General features: G+C 46.9%; 1 pseudogene; it reads left to right on the plus strand.

The window, feature by feature from the left end:
* The first annotated feature begins 412 nt into the window (after positions 1-412).
* On the plus strand, positions 413-531 carry LOC134936777 (5S ribosomal RNA; annotated as a pseudogene).
* Positions 532-16,786: the final 16,255 nt, after the last annotated feature.

Raw genomic sequence — 16,786 nt, forward strand, 5'->3', positions numbered from 1 at the left:
CTTTATCCTAATATGCACGATAAATACCTATGTGATTTTCTAAATCAATGTTTAATTATTAGTAATTTCATTTCACTTCAATTTCTCACTAGTCTTTTGTGATGATATATACATTTTTTTGACAGTTCAACCCAGCATATCTTTTATACCTCTTGCTCATACTTCATTATTGCTTCATGGACTCTCATCTGCGATTCACGGAGCACAATACCACAGAAGTGGGATTTGTTGAGCTGTGTCTAACGCAGAAAGCAGATCCATCTATTACGCTATACTGATTCATTCCTTTTCTCTCCTATATACTATTTTCATTTATTTTTTCCTCTTCCCCTTCTTTTTCTGTCTTCCTTTTTTCCTCTTTCTTCCGTTTCCTACATAGGTGCACTCTCATTGGTGTACTATCATAAAAATTCTCTACTATCATACCATGCTGCCAATGCCCGATCTCGTCTGATCTTGGAAGCCAAACAGCGTTGGGCCGGGTCAGTACCAGGAGAGGAGACTTCCTGCGAATACCCGGTGTTGTAGAGTTGGGACCATTTCCCTTCACATGTGTTTGCGACGCCAACAGCAGTATCACCACTAATTCTCTTTTCCCCTTTCCTTTTCCTTTTTGAGGCCTACTACCAATTTTTGTGGCTTACGTCAGAAAGTCTAGCTCATTTGAATGCAGGAGACCAACCAATTTCGAATTAAGTAGCCCAAGTGGGTCTTACTTATCAAATAACTCTCATGATCACTCTTTGGTTCCATTAACACAGATATTCTGTGCTCGTCAGGGGAATTGGGGGTAAGACGAATCAATGTCTACAACCATTCCAATTACCTAGTGTGATTAAACAGACCAGAACATTTTATTAATTCTAATTATCACATTTCTTTCTTTGATATGGATCATTTATATGGGTATTTTCATTATAAATGTCAACATTAAAAGTTATGTTTTAAGTATCTCTCTCTACATGTTATAGGAATTTTCCTTTCCTTTCAAGAGTGCGCCCACACAAGAGCCTTCTTTCTCTCCCTTCCTTTTAGTACATGTACTTTCTGGCTCTGGGCGCACCACCAAGCAGGACAACGTTATTTATCGAAGTAAAAAACACAGTTTTTTCTTCTTTTTTCCTATTTTGGAGTGTTTAATTGTCCAAATTTTGGTTCCACATTATTAACACAGTACTAATTTTACCAGTGCCCGATCGCCCTTTGTCTAGTCTAACCACTCCTAGATGGGTCAGGTGTTTGTGTCGGCCACTAGGGTCGCTTATCTTACTCACACAGCTACCTCATTGCGCCTCTTTTTTTCTTTGCGTCATGTGCTGTTTGGGGAGTGTTTTTTTGGAAGGGCCATCCTGCGTGACACTGCAGTGCCACTCCTAGATGGGCCAGGTGTTTGTGTCGGCCACTAGGGTCGCTTATCTTACTCACACAGCTACCTCATTGCGCCTCTTTTTTTCTTTGCGTCATGTGCTGTTTGGGGAGTGTTTTTTTGAAGGGCCATCCTGCGTGACTCTGCAGTGCCACTCCTAGATGGGCCAGGTGTTTGTGTCGGCCACTAGGGTCGCTTAGCTTACTCACACAGCTACCTCATTGCGCCTCTTTTTTTCTTTGCGTCATGTGCTGTTTGGGGAGTGTTTTTTGGAAGGGCCATCCTGCGTGACACTGCAGTGACACTCCTAGATGGGCCAGGTGTTTGTGTCGGCCACTAGGGTCGCTTAGCTTAGTCATCCAGCGACCTCGGTGCAAATTTTAGGACTAAAAATAATATTTTGAGGTGTGAGGTGTTCAGAATAGACTGAAAATGAGTGGAAATTATGGTTTTTGAGGTTAATAATACTTTGGGATCAAAATGACCCCCAAATTCTATGATTTAAGCTGTTTTTTAGTGTTTTTTGAAAAAAACACCCGAATCCAAAACACAGCCGAATCCGACAAAAAAAATTCGGTGAGGTTTTGCCAAAACGCGGTCGAACCCAAAACACGGCCGCGGAACCGAACCCAAAACCAAAACACAAAACCCGAAAAATTTCAAGTGCACATCTCTAGTGATATGTTTGCATTTGGCAGGCAGTGCAATGTAATCATGTTGGATAAGTTTTAAAGAGATTTTCTTTATCTAATCATAAAAAGGACAATTTAGCTTTTAGCTAGTTGAGTGATTGAGTTACAACTTATTCACTAATGTTGGATTTAAGTTGAACATTTGTACTAATCTTTCACAACCAGTAAATAAGCCCTACTGTTCCAGAACCATGTGCATCATTTCATAATCAGTGCCGAAACTAGGGAGGGGCTAGGGGGGCATGTGACCCAGGCGCTGGATTGGATAGGGCGCTGGGATCAGCTGCATCTTACACAGCAGAAAAGGTAGTGTAGAAAAATGGGATTTGTAGTCATGTGTGCTACTGCTTAAACGTTATGCAGTAACATAGAGACTACAAATCCCATGATGCATTGCACCGCTGCTGTAGCTGCAGTAATCAGGACAGCGTGTGTAGCTTCCCTTCCGCAGTGGCAAGCCGAAAAAGTATACCTGCCGCCCGCCCTAGCTATAAATGTGTTCATGCTGCTGACCTTTCTCTGGCCCCACACAGAGCTGCAGTGTATTCAGCGCTGACAGCACAGTGATGGATGTAAGGAGGACGGCAGCCTTCACCTCCACGTTAGTAAAGAGAGAGAGGACTGGAGGTAAAGCACACTCTCTCTCACTGTGACTGGTGTTAACCCCTGCAGTTCATTTATACTGTAGTTTTCTTAAGTTTATATGCAGTATATTGACCTAATCTTTAATGCTGAGACTGCCTATTTTCACCACAGTGACAGCTACAGATTATATATATATATATATATATGTGTGTATATATATATATGTGTATATGTATATATATATATATATATATATATATATGTGTGTGTGTGTGTGTGTGTGTGTGTGTGTGTATATATATATATATATATATATATATATATATATTACCATGTGTGTATTACCGGGGACTGCTGGTCTGAGGGATATCTGTTTTGAATATTGTTGTTCGTTGCTTACTTTAATTTTTTTTTAATATATTTTATTTTTCTATGTAATTTTTTTTAAATTTAATATATTTCCTTTTTTTTTTTTTTTTTTGGAGGGTGGGTGGGGGCGCTAAATTACTGTCTTGCCCCGGGTGCCGTTAGTCCTAGTTTCGGCCCTGTCATAATAATAAAGAAACAAAATTTCTGCAGCAGGGTATACTGGTATTCAGTGGCGTAAGTTTGTCCCAGTTGCCCGGAGGCAAGAAAAATATTTGTGTCCTATATTTGCTCCTACATAGCAAGCCTGCAGATTCTAACTACATGAAGCTACTACAAAACCATTGCAACTAGACGACAGATCTATGTAGGGGTCCAGCCACACACTACATAGATCTGCTCAGTCACTCACAATGCTGATCATTTCTCTGACAATTAATTTGCAAGTGTCATATCCAGGATTAGTACCCACAACCTATTACACTGGAAGCATGCACCTTATTGATGGAGATATCTGCTATTGCATAGGAAGTATGAGAATTCTAACTATATGAAGTTACTTGTAATTGTCAGAGAAATAACTTCATATAGTTAGAATTCTCATGCTTCCTTTATAGGAGCAAATAGCTTCATCAGTAAGGTGTCTGCTTCCTGTGTATCTATAATAAAGAGGGTGTGATTTGTAAGGTGTAGAGACTAGTGGGGAAGTCAGCTACGGAAGAGGTACCGGCTGCTGTCAATTAACTTAATTGATTAATGTAGCTGAACACAAGGAACAGGAGGAGAGGTGCCCCCCTTCAAAGCAGGAGCCCGGCGGCAGCTGACTCCGTTGCCTCCCAGAGTTCTGCCTCTGCTGGTATTCCACAGGGAATAACATCGGGGTGTAGAGTTGGATCTTGATCATAGGCAGCAACAGGCTAAAGCTTTGACTGTTCCCAGGATGCACCGCACCGCCTCCTCTATATCCCCGCCTCCAGGCACTAGAGCTCAGTTTGTAAGTTGGTGCCTGCAGTGCAGGCAGCTAACAGGTTGGGTGCGCTAGGCAGCCCTGATAAGAGCTTTTCTAAGAAGAAAAGAAGGCTTCAAGGGATGCAGCACAGGCACTAGTTACCGGATGTCACTGACATTCCGTGCTGTGGCTCCATCACCTCCCCCAGCGGTGCTGCATACTCCCGCGCCCTGGTTGCCGGGTACTTAGAGCGGAGGCGATCCGGTTCCCATAAGGCACACATCACCACTGCTGCTCTCCTGGATTGCGTGGCCGCACTTCAGAGAGGAGGTAAGAGGGTCCCCTAGGTGGGACCCGCCGAAATTGCGATCCGGATGCGGTCCCAGGAGACGGACTGCGCCGCTGGCATGGACACTGTGGCTATGCAGGGACCCCACTATATCCACCAGGGCAAGGAGCACAGGTCGGAGTTACTAAAATACATTTGTTATAGGCTCCATAGTACCCGATGGTGAAGTCCAGCAGAGGAGATAAGGCGCTGACCTGTAGCCCCTCCCCTAGCTCCGGGCGCCATCTACTGCAGGTGTTCCCGCCCTGGAGCTGCATCTCTCACTCCCTGTCAGCGTTTAGGCACAATTTCACATAGCTGCGCTGATCCTGGGACTGCTGGACACTGTCTCCTCTGTAAAGCCGCCTGCATCATCAGCGCTGTGCATTTACAGGACACTTAAGTATTCTACATGTCGTTTAGGCAGTGTTAGTTAAGAACAAGTGCATAACTATATGAATATTTAGTACAAGTATTCTGTAATATACATCAAGTGTTTACTGTGCATTGTTATATCTGTATCCATACAAAAATCTATGGGGGTAATTCCAAGTTGATCACAGCAGGAAATATTTTAGCAGTTGGGCAAAACCATGTGCGCTGCAGGGGAGGCAGATATAACATGTGCAGAAAGAGTTAGATTTGGGTGGGTTATTTTGTTTCTGTGCAGGGTAAATACTGGCTGCTTTATTTTTACACTGCAATTTAGATTGCAGATTGAACACACTCCAACCAAATCTAACTCTCTCTGCACATGTTATATCTGCCTCCCCTACAGTGCACATGGTTTTGCCCAATTGCTAACAAAAATCCTGCTGCGATCAACTTGGAATTACCCCCTATATGTAGTATTACTAGTCCAGTGCAGTTATATTGTTATATGTAATAATTTCTGCATTGTACATGTGACTGTGTGTGCCTATAGCTACTGTGTGGTTACCATTCCGTGTATCTCACACATATTGCTATTACTATATTCTGTACCCTGGTGGGCTAAGTGCGTCAGGGTCTCCTATACGTATAGTGTTCCACAGGATATACTGTTTGTATTTTTCTCTGTGTATTCCAGTCACCTCATACCACTTAAATCCTGTCTTCATGTTCTGCATTTTCAGTCACCTACTACAGGGGTTTTTTGTCTGGTATTGTATTTGTCTGGCTATATTGTACTGTAATGTCTACTGCACAGGGCGGAAACGCCGCGGACGCTCCTGCCTCAGGCAGTGCTGATGCCGCGGTTTTACCTGAGGAAAATATTTCAGCTGAGGGTTCAGGTACTGGGTGTTCTGCACCCCCTAGTCAGCCTGCAGCACTAGTGACACCCCAAAACCCACCTTGGGCTACTTTTTCTAATTTGCTGACTACGCTTGTAACACAACTTACGCCCCCTATGGGACCTCTTGTGCCAGTACAGCCATATATTGTCCCTGTAGTTAATCCGCCATGGGCGGATACTCTGTCAACTCAGTTACAGCAATTAAATCAGTCCCTGGTTAAACAAAGGGTCATCTAAGCGGGCCATTTCTTCCTCACAATCCACTCATGTTTCGGATACTTCGTCCGATGAAGATGGGGTATATACTGATCCTTCAGACATGGATACAGTTGCTTCTGATGTGAAACCTGCAACGCAGGTTGATGTTCCTGACCTAGTGGAGGCTATCAAGATGATTCTTCAGATTGATGATGATGATCCTCCAGATGAGTCTAAGATACCTGATAAGTTCAAAGTCAGAAGGTTACTAAATTAGTCTTACCACATTCTGACCATTTAATTGACATACGTCAGGAATCCTGGGAGTCTCCAGGAAAGAAATTTTCCCTGTCTAAAAAGATACTAGCTCGTTATCCTATCTCTGCAGAGTTTAGTATCAAATGTTAAACACCGTCACCAGTGGACTCGCATGTAGCCTGTCTCGTGGTGTCATCTACTCTGACTGTCACGACCATTACTTCTCTGAAGGAACCGACGGATAAGCGTGTGGAGAGCTGCTTGAAGTCTATTTATACACTTGCGGGTGCTGTACATAAACCCACCATGGCAGCCTCTTGGGCTGCAAAAGGTATTGAAGCCTGGGTTCAAGCAGTTGATGCAGAGCTACCTCTGAATTCTCCTGATGATGCCAGACAAGGCTTATCATATATTACCATGGCCTCTCATTACATCTAGGAGGTGGCCTCTGATACAGGTGTTATGGTGGCCAAGGCGTCTACTATGTCCATACTGGCTCGCCGGATTCTGTGGTTAAGGTTCTGGTCGGCGGACCTGGACTCTAAGAAGACCTTGGAGGTGCTCCCTTTTAAGGGAGATATACTATTTGGAGAAGATCTGAACAAGATTGTGACTGACTTGGTGTCTGCCAAGACTGCGTGTCTCCCAAGTACTAATCCATTGGCTCCGAAGGTTAAGCATACCACTTTTCATTCCTTTCGACCTCCAGGTAAAGCAAAGGGTAAGGCGTACCGAAGACAAACTCGCACTTCCAAAACCTCTAAGCCCAAACCTAAACGTTCTTGGGCCGCCCATCAGTCTACTTCCAAATCAGACAAGCCTGCTGCATGATGGGGCGGGCCTCCCCCTGGGGGACCCCATGGTGGGAGACCTACTTCTATAGTTCACCCAGGTATGGTTAAAGATCACTTCAGACTCCTGGGTGCGGGAAGTCGTCTCTCACGGATACGCCATCTCTTTCAAGAAACGTCCCCCTCGCCAGTTTTGCTCGTCAGTTATCCCTTCGGATCCATTAAAGGCACAAACTCTACGTTTGGTTGTACAATCTCTCCTGGATACAGGAGTGATAGTGCCGGTGACTCTATCTACTACTACTACTACTACTACTACTACTACTACTACTACTACTACTACTACTACTACTACTATACAATTCTGTTTCTAGTTCCAAAGCCGAATGGATCCTTCCGACCCATTTACAACCTCAAATCTTTGAACAAATTTGTGAAGGTATCCAAGTTTTGTATGGAAACTCTTCGCTCTATTGTTCTGGCGTTGGAGCCCAAGGATTATATGGTATCCCTGTTCATACAGAATGCTTACCTACACATTCCTATTGCCATGTTGCATCAACAATAACTGCGGTTTGCTATTGGCAACCTAATTTATCAATTCCACGCCTTGCCCTTTGGACTGACCACAGCTCCTCGTATCTTCACCAAGGTCATGGCAGTCATGATGGCCAATCTCCGTCTGCAAGGTATCAGGATCCTGCTGTATCTGGATGACTTGATGATCCTGGCGAACTCCCCATAGGTATTCATCCGTCATCTGGAACTGACGATCCAATTCCTACAAGCACACGGATGGCTCACTGGTCCCTGCTCAGAGCATGGTGCACGTGGGGGCATTACTGGACACACACAACCAACTCTTGTTCTTGTCTACAGACAAGGTCCTGAAGCTTCAGGACAGGATAAGATACTTAATTTCTCACCCAAGAGTATCGATACACTCGGCGATGGAAGTACTGGGCCTCATGGTGTCAGCTTTTGACATGATAGAGTACGCTAAATTTCATTCCCGCCCTCTGCAGAGATTAATTCTTTACAAGTGGGACGGCCTGCCTCACCGGTTAAGATCTCACATGATTTCTTTGACTCCGGAGGTACGTCGGTCACTGGCCTGGTATTTACAGGACCAACAACTGAGCAGGGGTCGTCCCCTCTGGATCTCCAACTGGGTCCTTCTGACGACGAATGCCAGCCTGCGGGGTTGGGGCGCAGTGTTCGAACAACACTCTCTCCAGGGTCGATGGACTATGGAGGAATCTCTCCTCCCGATAAACATTCTAGAATTGCGGTCAGTGGTCAATGCTCTGAAACTTGCCCTGCCCCTGATACAGAACAGGCCTGTTCAAGTACACTTGGACAACGCCACCACGGTGGCATACATAAATCATCAAGGCGGCACTCGAAGCCGCATGGCAATGATGGAAGTGTCAAAAATTCTTCAATGGGCGGAAAGCCATCTGTTCATTCCAGGGGTCCTCAACTGGGAAGCGGACTTCCTCAGTCATCAGGGCGTACACGCCGGAGAGAGTGGAGTCTTCATCCGGAAGTCTTTCAACTCCTCGTGGAAAGGTGGGGCCTACCAGATGTAGACCTGATGGCATGTCGACACAATCACAAGATTCCGGTCTTCGGAGCAAGGACAAGGGATCCTCAAGCAGCATTTGTGGACGCACTAGCAATTCCATGGAACTTTCGGCTGCCATATTGGTTCCCTCCAGTGTCACTCCTGCCCAGGGTAATTTGGAAGTTCAAGCAAGAAGGAGGAATGGCCCATACGGCATTGGTTATCTCGATAGAGCGTCCTCTTCTACTTCCTTAACGCCCAGACCTCCTCATTCAGGGCCCTTGTGTCCAACAGGACCTGGCTCGACTGGCTCTTGGAGCTTAACTGCTAAGAGCCAAAGGATTCTCTGAGGTGGTCATTAAAACTATGTTGAAAGCCCGTAAATCGGCTTCGGCTCGTATTTATTATAGGGTCTGGAATTCTTACTTTACCTGGTGTGCTAATAAAAATTACTATGCATACAAGTTCAGCGCTGCCATACTTTTGGCTTTTCTGAAACAAGGCCTGGACTTAGGCCTTCGTTTGGCCTCACTCAAGGTTCATATTTCTGCCTTGTTTGTGTGGTTTCAGAGAAAAATTGCGTCTCTTCCTGACATTCATACTTTCACTCAGGGTGTTTTACAGATTCAGCTTTCCTATGTCCCTCCTGTGGCTCTATGGGATCTGTCTGTTGTTCTCGATGCCCTGCAAGAGTCTCCATTTGAACCTCTTGAGACGGTGGACCTTAAATGTCTTACCCTTAAGATTGTGTTTCTACTGGCTATTGCCTCTGCTAGGAGGGTGTCAGACTTAGGCGCTTTGTCCTGTCGCTCACCCTTTCTGATTTTTCACTGTGACCATGCAGTTCTTCGAACTCGCCCTGGCTATCTACCTAAGGTGGTGTCTTCGTACTACCTTAACCAAGAGATTGTGGTTCCGGCCTTTATCTCTCCTGGTTTGTCCTCCAAAGAACAGTCTTTGGATGTAGTACGGGCTCTCCGTATATATGTGGAGAGGACTACCTCCATCAGGAGGTTCGATTCTCTTTTTGTTCTTTTTGGTTTTCACAAACGTGGCAGGCCTGCGAACAAGCAAACTTTGGCCAGATGGGTTGGAATGATGATTGCACAAGCTTATGCGCAGGCTGGACTCCCAACTCCTGCTGCTATCAAGGCCCATTCTACTCGGTCTGTGGGACCTTCTTGGGCGGCCCGCTGTGGCGCATCCACAGAACAATTGTGGAAGGCGGCTACATGGTCCTCAGTGAACACGTTCATTAGGTTCTATGCCTTTGATACTTCCACCTCTCAGGATGCCTCTTTTGGACGCCGGGTTCTTGTGCCCGCTACAGTGCATCCCCTCCCATGAGGAACTGCTTTAGGACACCCCCGATGTTATTCCCTGTGGAATACCAGTGCACCCCGCTGCTGAAAAGGAGATTTATGGTAAGACTTATCATTGTTAAATCTCTTTCTGCAAGGTACACTGGATTCCACAGGGCGCCCACCCTGACGCATTTAGCTTCTTTGGGTTTGTATGGCATTAGCCGCTGGTACCCTCTCCTGTCGTGAGAATGTCGTTCTCTGTGGCTAACATCTACCATCTCTCTTACCCCTGCTACTGCATTTGACTGGTTAACAAAACTGAGCTCCAGTGCCTGGAGGCGGGGATATAGAGGAGGCGGTGCGGTGCATCCTGGGAACAGTCAAAGCTTTAGCCTGTTGCTGCCTGGGATCAAGATCCAACTCTACATCCCGATGTTATTCCCTGTGGAATCCAGTGTACCTCGCAGAAAGAGATTTAACAATGGTAAGTCTTACCATAAATCTCCTTTTACAGTGTACTGAAAACTCATATTGTATGAAAGTAAATCTTCAAACAAATATGAAGTTGTTAATAAGCCTCCATTTCACATGGTATCCTTAAAAGTTAAATATCAATGAGCAAAACTTAGTAAAACAAACAACAATGAACAGTAAGCCAAGTAACGTGCGCTTAGCAAAATAATACTGTAGGAGTGAGCAGTTTGCATTGGCCATTGTCATAATGGCACCAGAAAGGATTAATCTATCACCGCTCAAGAGACATGGCCGTCACACAGACACACCCTACTAAAGTGACCCAAAGACCATGTGTCTTGTGTGTGATCTAGACCCTTTTGTCTTGCCTTTGTCCATCTCCTTCTTATGATTTGACCTTGCTCATCTCCCCACCTGTCTTGTCTTTGGTGTCTTGTTTTTGATCCTTTCCCTCCTGTTTTTATGTCTGTGTCCCCTATCTCCAGCTCATGGCTTTTACTTGTTCCCCCTCTCTCCCTGTATGGATTTATGTCTGTATCCCCTCTCTCCAGTCTCCTGCTATTTATCTGTACTCCTTGACTACCGTTCATGATGTTCAGTATGTTCTCCTTGTGCCTGATCTTCTGCCTATATGTCCATACTTGGAATTCCTGCATGTGATGTTGCACAATCTGTGGCACTGTCTCTCTACTGGTGGTGCACAGTAATCTCCTGACTCACTCTTGCCAAGTCTACTTTTCCCTGTCTGATACTGTCAGATTAGTACAAGGTGTTGTCATTACATTAGTTTATGGCCAACAGCTTCGTGCTCGCTTGGCAGTTACAGTCCAGTAGACTGAGGGCGCTAGAGATGATACGCAGTGACTTGCAGAGCAGTGCAGGATTTTTGTGGATCATGGTAGTTTGATGTGATATAAAGGGGGTGCTAGATGTATTCTTTACTGCGCAGAACTACGCACAGCCATTTTCTCATAAAAATATAGAATTTGACATCAGAGAAGAACCACTTGGCCTATCTAGTCTGCACCTTTTTTTTCCTTTAGGTAATATCAACCATTTTTGATCCTTAGTTCTTTGTAAGGATATTCATATGCCTAGCCCAAGCATGCTTAAATTGCCCTCCATAGGAACACATGTATTTTGAACCAACTACGAGCTGGAGAGGGCTAGATACATCATCGCTTGGAGAGTGATAAAATGGAGAAAGGAAAAGTACCAGCCAATCAGGTCCTAAATGCCATGTCACAGGCTGTGTTTGAAAAATGGCAGTTAGGACCTGATTGGCTGGTACCTTTTCTTTCTCCATTTGATCACTCTCCAAGCGATGATGCATCTGGCCCCCTAGGGTCTTGTTTAACAGATGCATTTTTTAACTTCCACTTGCACTTAAAAGCGATTTAACACAAAAGTGACATCTGTAATAAAGGGAATCTGGATGCCCTGTGACTCTAGTGATTTATTAAAGCAGGATCGGGGATGGAATCCCGGCGGCCGGGATCCTGGCCGCCAGAATTCCGGCAGCAGGGTGAGCGCTACAAAGCCCCTTGCGCGCTCACCACGCTGCCCTTGCCACAGGTTTCATTTCCACTCTATGGGTGTCGTGGACACCCAGGAGTGGGAATAGCTGTGGTGCAGCTGTCTGCATTCTCGGCGGTCGGGATCCCGGTGTCGGTATTCTGACTGTCGGAATCCCAACCGGCGGGATATTAACTACATCCTATTAAATAAAGCCATAAATAAAGTTAGACTGAGCTGTATATAATAAAAGGGAAAATAATTCTATAAAAGTTGTTCTCATAAAGTGGTAGGAGGTTGGACATTGCTATGACTTTTTCTACCTTTGCTCTAGATTGCAGAAGCATCTCTGAGAATGTAGAACAGGGGTGCACCTGGATATATGCTGGTTAGATTATCTAGAAATCCTGTGCCAAACCAGTCTGCTTTGTAAGAGGTCCAGTGTGTACAGAACATTGTGTGCAAACATGAATTTCTGGAGATAGTGATACATTCCGATGCCTGTACTCATACATTGATGACTAATAGAGCAGCTCCTTGGTGCTACTGTAGACATAGCAACACGTCCTGAGGGGAGATCTAATGTATTCAGCAATGTCATCACATTAGGTACAGTATCATAATGCTAAAGCCCTGTACACATGGGAGAGATGTGTGCTGAGTGATCTAGCACAGACCGCTCAGCACACATCTCTCTCCCCGCTCAGCACAGCGCGATGTGTGCTGAGCGAGGGGGGAGGACGTGGGGGCTGCTCATTTCACCCAGCGGTGAAATGAGCGATCTCACTAGATTTGGCATGCATGCATGCCAAATCTAGAGCCAGCAATAGTGACACGCGGGACCGTGCATTGCTGTCGCCGGCACCCTACATACGGAGCGATCCGTGCTTAATTTCTAAGCAATCTAGTCAGATTGTTTAGAATTTAAGCACAGATCTCTCCGCGTGTACCCCATTGACTTTTTAAATTAAAAGAAGAACCTACTTCTCATTCTCTTTGTGTAAAACTAAGACACCCACCATGGCAGCCTCTTGGGCTGCAAAAGGTATTGAAGCCTGGGTTCAAGCAGTTGAGGCAGAGCTACCTCTGAATTTCCCGATGATGCCAGACAATGCCCATCATACATTACATTCAGGATGTGGCCTCTGATGCAGGTGTTATGGCTGCCAAAGCGTCTACTACGTCCATACTGGCTCGCCGGATTCTGTGGTTATGGTCCTGGTCGCTGGACCTGGACTCTAAGAAGACCTTGGAGGTGCTCCCTTTCAAGGGAGATATACTGTTTGGGGAAGATCTGAACAAGATAGTGACTGACTTGGCTTCTGCCAAGACTGCGTGTCTCCCAAGTACTAATCCTTTTGGCTCCGAAGGTTAAGAGTACAACCTTTCGTTCCTTTTGACCTCCAGGTAAGGCAAAGGGTCAGGCATACCCAAGACTCTAAGCCCAAACCTAAACGTTCTTAGGCCGTTCGTCAGCCTGCTTCCAAATCAGACAAGCCTGCTGCATGACGGGGTGGGCCTCCTGCTGAAGGACCCCAGGGTGGGAGGCTGACTTCTACAGTTCGCCCAGGTATGGTTACAGACCACTTCAGAAGCCTGGGTGCGGGAAGTCGTCTCTCACGGATACGCCATCTCTTTCAAGAAACATCCCCCTCACCAGTTTTGCTCGACGGTTATCCCTTCGGATCCGTTAAAAGCACAAGCTCTACATTTGGTTGTACAATCCCTCCTGTATAATGGAGTGATAGTGCTGGTGCCTCTGTCTCAGAGAGTCAGGGGGTATTGTTCAATACTGTTTCTAGTTCCGAGGCTGAATGGATACTCCCGACCCATTCTCAACCTCAAATCTTTGAACAAATTTGTGAAGGTATCCAAATTACATATGGAAACTCTTTGCTCTATTCTGGCGTTGGAGCCCAAAGATTATATGGTATCCCTGGACATACAGGATGCTTACCTACACATTCCTATTTCTACGTCGCATCAGCAATATCTGCACTTTGCTATTGGCAACCTACATTATCAATTCCACGCATTGCCCTTTGGACTGTCCACAGCTCCTCGGATCTTCCCCAAGGTCATGGCAGTCATGATGGCCATTCTACGTCGGCAAGGTATCAGGATCCTGCCGTATCTGGAGGACTTGCTGATCCTGGCGAACTCCCCAGAGGTACTCATCCGTCATCTGGAACTGACGGTCCAATTCCTACAAGCACACGGATGCTCAATTGGAAGAAATCCTCACTGGTCCCTGCTCAGAGCATGGTGCACCATTACTGGACACACACAGCCAACAATTGTTCTTGGCTCCAGAGAAGGCCCTGAAGCTTCAGAACAGGATAAGATACTTCCTTTCTCGCCCAAGAGTGTTGATACACTCGGCGATGCAAGTACTGGGCCTCATGGTGTCGGCTTTCGACATGATAGAGTATGCTCAATTTCATTCCGGCCCTCTGCAGAGGTTAATGCTTTAAAAGTGTGATGGCCTGCCTCACCGGATAAGATCTCACATGATTTATTTGACTCCGGCAGTCCGTCGGTCACTGGCCTGGTGGTTACAGGACCAACAACTGAGCAGGGGTCGTCCCTTCTGGATCTCCAACTGGGTCTTTCTGATGACGGATACCAGTTTGCAGGGCTTGGGGCGCGTTGTTCAAACAACACTCTCTCCAGGGTCGGTGGACCAGGGAGGAATCTCTCCTCCCGATAAACATTCTGGAATTGTGGGCAGTGTTCAATGCTCTGTACCTTGCCCTGCCCCTGATACAGAACAGGCCTGTTCAAGTACAGTCCGTCAATGCCACCACGGTGGTGTACAAAAATCATCAAGGTGGCACTCGAAGCCGCATGGCAATGATGGAAGTGTCAAAAATTCTTCATTGGGCGGAAGGCTATCTGCCAGCTATCTCGTCAGTGTTCATTCCGCGGGTCCTCGACTGGGAAGCGGACTTCCTCAGTCGTCAGGGCATACACGCCGGAGAGTGGAGTCTTTATCCGGAAGTCTTTCAACTACTAATGGACAAGTGGGGCCTACCCAATCACAAGGTTCCGGCCTTCGGAGCAAGGATAATGGATCCTCAAGCAGCATTCGTGGATGCACTGGTACTTCCATGGAACTTTCGGCTACCATACGTGTTCCCTCCAGTGTCACTCCTGTCCATAGTAATTCGGATGTTCAAGCAAGAAGGAGGAATACTACTTCTAATCGCTCCAGCGTGGCCCATACGGCATTGGTTCTCAGACCTGCAGGGTCTCTCGATAGAGCATCCCTCTTCTACTTCCTCAATGCCCAGACCTCCTCGTTCAGGGTCCTTGTGTCTACCAGGATCTGGCTCGACTGGCTTTGACGGCGTGGCTCTTGAAGCTTAACTCCTAAGGGCCGAAGGATTCCCTGAGGTGGTCATTTAAACTATGTTGAAAGCCCGTAAACCGGCTTCCGCTCGGATTTATTTTAGGATCTGAAATTCTTACTTCACCTGGTGTGCTATTAAGAATTACGATAGCTACAAGTTTAGCACTGCCAGACTTTTGGCTTTTCTGAAACAAGGCCTGGACTTAGGCCTTCGTTTGGCCTCCCTCAAGGTTCATATTTCTGTCTTGTCGTGTGGTTTCAGAGAAAAATTGCGTCTCTTCCTGACGTTCATACTTTCACTCAGGGTGTTTTGTGGATTCAGCCTCCCTATGTCCCTCCTGTGGCTCCATGGGATCTATCTGTTGTTCTCGATGCCCTGCAAGAGTCTCCATTTGAACCTCTTGAGACGGTGGACCTTAAATGTCTTACCCTTAAGATTGTGTTTTTTACTGGCTATTGCCTCTGCTAGGAGGGTGTCAGACTTAGGCGCTGGATTAAAATGGTGATTGCACAAGCTTATGCACAGGCTGGACTCCCAGCTCCTGCTGCTATCAAGACCCATTCTACTTGGTCTGTTGGAACTTCTTGGGCAGCCTGCCGTGGCGCGTCCGCAGAACAATTGTACAAGGCGGCTACGTGGTCCTCAGTGAACACGTTCATTAGGTTCTATGCCTTTGATACTTCCACCTCCCAGGATGCCTCCTTTGGATGCCAAGTTCTTGTGCCCACTACAGTGCATCCCCTCCCATAAGGAACTGCTTTAGGACATCCCCGATGTTATTCCCTGTGGAATACCAGTGTAACCCGCTGCAGAAAAGGAGATTTGAGGGGGCGCCAAGCAGTTACAGAGGAACAGGGTTTTTTTTATTTTATTTTTTACCGGCAGTGAGACAGCAGACAGCACCCTTGGCAATGTCTCTGACCCACCTGTCTGCCCAACGCTGTGCCGGTAAGCTCCAGTACCTGGGATCTCTTCTATGCTGGCTAGTGTCTTAAACTCTCTTCTTTGCCATGCAGTGCCGCGACTAGCATGCAGTGCACTGTGCAAGCTATAGAAGCGCACTGTGCTCTCAGTTAGCAGTATCAAGCTCCGCTTTGCCTCCCAGATGGGGGGATTTGGTGTAGCTTATAGGGGGATGTAGTGTAGTGATGTAGTGTACCATATAGGGTATGTAGTGTAGTAATGTATTGCAGTATATAGGGGCATGTAGTGCACTGATGTGGTGTAGCATATAAGGGGATGTAGTTTAGTGATGTAGTGTAGCATATAGGGTATGTAGTGCAGTGCATAGGGGCATGTAGTGTAGTGATGTAGTGTAGCATATAGGGTTTGTAGTGCAGTGCATAGGGGCAGGGCCGGCCCGCCCATTACGCGGAGTACGCGTACGAGTAAGGCGCCACAGTAAGGAAGGCGCCGGCAGCCTGCACCACACACGCGCCGTCACGCCGCAGCCACCCGCCCGCGCTGTCAGTTGCTCTCCCCCCAGCCCGCCCGCGCTGTCAGTTGCTCTCCCCCCAGCCCGCCCGCACTGTCAGTTGCTCTCCCCCCAGCCCGCCCCCTGCGCTGTCAGTTGCTCTCCCCCCAGCCCGCCCCCTGCGCTGTCAGTTGCTCTCTCCCCCGGCCGCCCGCCCGCGCTGACAGTTGCTGTCCCCCCAGCCCGCCCGCGCTGTCAATTGCTCTCCCCCCCAGCCCGCCCGCGCTGTCAATTGCTCTCCCCCCAGCCCGCCCGCCCGCACTGTCAGTTGCTGTCCCCCCAGCCCGCCC

The sequence above is a fragment of the Pseudophryne corroboree genome, chromosome 1 (assembly GCF_028390025.1).
Source record: "Pseudophryne corroboree isolate aPseCor3 chromosome 1, aPseCor3.hap2, whole genome shotgun sequence".
Classification (NCBI taxonomy): domain Eukaryota; kingdom Metazoa; phylum Chordata; class Amphibia; order Anura; family Myobatrachidae; genus Pseudophryne; species Pseudophryne corroboree.